This window comes from Bos javanicus, chromosome 5, assembly GCF_032452875.1.
Source record: "Bos javanicus breed banteng chromosome 5, ARS-OSU_banteng_1.0, whole genome shotgun sequence".
Taxonomy (NCBI): domain Eukaryota; kingdom Metazoa; phylum Chordata; class Mammalia; order Artiodactyla; family Bovidae; genus Bos; species Bos javanicus.
In genome coordinates this window covers 59,598,606-59,600,690 of record NC_083872.1, presented here as the reverse complement: position 1 = coordinate 59,600,690, position 2,085 = coordinate 59,598,606, and the positions used below count along the sequence as shown (strand labels likewise).

The following is a 2,085-nucleotide window of genomic DNA, read 5'->3' as shown; positions in this document are numbered from 1 at the left end:
TAAGTATATTTTAAAAAAGAAAAAAAAAAAGAAAAAACAGAAAAAAGATAGAAAAATGAACCATACAGTGATCACAGAGTTTGTCCTCCTAGGCCTTTGTGATTGTGATTACCTTCAGATTGTGATTTTCTTTTTTTATTTACCACATATGTATTATGTGTCACTGGAAACCTGACTACACCACCCTAACCTGGGTGGACTCCCATCTCCAGACCCATGTATTTCTTAATCTGAAATTTCTCTTTCTCAGAAATCTCCTTTACTGCTGTGTGCATCCCTAGATTTCTGGGGGCAAGACTATATCTTACAATTGTGCAGCCCAACTATTTTTCTCTATTTTCATGGGGGGTGACTGAATTTTACATTCTAACTGCCATTGTCATATGTTGTCATCTGCAAGCCCCTGCATTATACAACCATCATGAGCAGGAAACTCTGCCGCCTGCTTGTGTTCTGTGCATGGCTGGGCTGGTTTCCGACCATTTTCTCGCCCCTTATGCTTCTCCTCCAGCTGGATTAGTGTGCTTCCAATGTCATTGATCACTTTGTGTGACTATTTCCCCCTTTTACAATTGTCTTGTTCAGATACATGGCTTCTAGAAGTAATGGGTTTTTACTTTGCTTTGGTTAGTTTGCTATTCATCTTAGCATTAGTGATTTTGTCCTATACATACATTATCAGGATATTTTGAGAATTCCACTTGCCAGTCAGAGAAAAAAGGCCTTCTCTACTTCTTCTCACATGATTGTCATCTCCATCTTTGATGGAAACTGCATATTCATGTATGCTAATCCCTCCCCAAAGAAAAGAGATCATTGACAAAAGGGGTAGCTATTCTCATAACCTCTGTGGCCTCCTTGCTGAACTCCTTCAACTACACCCTGAGAAACCAGCAAGTGAAACAAGCCTTCAAAATGTGGTCTATAAAGCAGTCTTTTCTGCCAATAAAATTTTTTTTGGTCAAAAATATAGGACACTTTAAAGAACAATCAGGTTAAATCCTGAAATTCCTAACCATCTATTCATTAATAACTACCTTTGCTCTTTATAGCCTGTTAACCTGCCACATGACAGTTAACATATTTCCCAATCTGTTATTTTCACTTCCAAGCTAAGTTTTTCCAGTGCATTGCTTATCAACATTTCAAAATATATAAAGTTATTCCTCCTACAGAATTTTTGTAGATTGAAATGTATTTCTTTAAGACAAAGCACATTGTGAAAAGATTGTTTTAATTCCGTTAATCAGTCCCTGAAAGGATTCTATGAAGTACCAGACTGTACTTCAAATGTAGAGTTTCAAAATGAGTGTGTAATTTCCTATGTATTTTCAAGGTGAACACTGATAGTTTCCTATGGTGTAAAGAAGCTATATATTCTGTGTGATAGTACATGAAATTCAGTCCAAAGAGATAATATGTACTCATGCATTGCACTTTTAAAGTAGAGGTTTTTATTTCGTGAAATTCAATATATATATATTGATCATGATATTCTGTATTTTTATAGAATTTATTATACTTATAATCAAATAATTAAAAATAAATGTAATATAACTCAAACACTGCCACTTTTCAGAACTTAATACTCATATCTATGACAATTACTTTGAATTCTTTGTCAAGTGTTCATAAACCTACATTTATTTAGGGTCTATTTTTTTTTTAATTTTATTTTATTTTTAAACTTTACAATATTGTATTAGTTTTGCCAAATATCGAAATGAATCCGCCACAGGTATACCCACGTTCCCCATCGTGAACCCTCCTCCCACCTCCCTCCCCTACCCTCCCTCTGGGTCATCCCAGTGCACCAGCCCCAAGCATCCAGTATCGTGCATCGAACCTGGACTGGCGACTTGTTTCATACATGATATTATACATGTTTCAATGCTATTCTCCCAAATCTCCCCACCCTCTCCCTCTCCCACAGAGTCCATAAGACTGATCTATACATCGGTGTCTCTTTTGCTGTCTCGTACACAGGGTTATTGTTACCATCTTTCTAAATTCCATATATATGCTTTAGTATACTGTATTGGTGTTTTTCTTTCTGGCTTACTTCACTCTGTATAATTTATTTAC

General features: G+C 35.9%; 1 pseudogene; it reads left to right on the top strand.

Annotated features, from left to right (window-relative positions):
• Positions 1-216: 216 nt before the first annotated feature.
• LOC133248726 (olfactory receptor 6C3-like) lies at positions 217-999 on the top strand (annotated as a pseudogene).
• Positions 1,000-2,085: the final 1,086 nt, after the last annotated feature.